We start from the raw sequence: 506 nt of genomic DNA, 5'->3' as shown, positions 1-506 counted from the left end.
TTGTTTGAATTAAAGTAATACTGTTGGTAATACTGTTTTGTTTGTCCTTTGTGAATAGAAATATATGTTACATATACCTAATCTGTAGTAATTGAAAGCAACACAAGTAAATCATCTTTTAATTTTGAAGCAGAGGTTTAGGTATCCACAAGTAAAAAAAATAAATAATACATAAAAGGACCCTGAATGCTATTTACCAGTTCACATAATGCTACCTTTAAAAAAAAGATATCTCCATTCTGCAGAAATTATCTTTTTGTAGAGCATTTTTGCTTCTTTTATCATCATCTAGCTTTACCAATTTTTGATTAAGAGAAATATTGTTTAAGAAAATATTTTGACTTTGCATGAAGGAGATTTAATCACAACAGCAACTTCCTACACACCATTTTAATTAATATTTTTTTAAACAACTGGCAGATGACTAATTAAGTGGCTATTTATTAAGTTGAGAATCTTTTTTTTTTTTATCTCATAATGGATAAACAATAATAATACATGTAGGT

The sequence above is a fragment of the Penaeus monodon genome, chromosome 32 (assembly GCF_015228065.2).
Source record: "Penaeus monodon isolate SGIC_2016 chromosome 32, NSTDA_Pmon_1, whole genome shotgun sequence".
Lineage (NCBI taxonomy): Eukaryota > Metazoa > Arthropoda > Malacostraca > Decapoda > Penaeidae > Penaeus > Penaeus monodon.
This window is presented reverse-complemented; position numbering follows the sequence as displayed.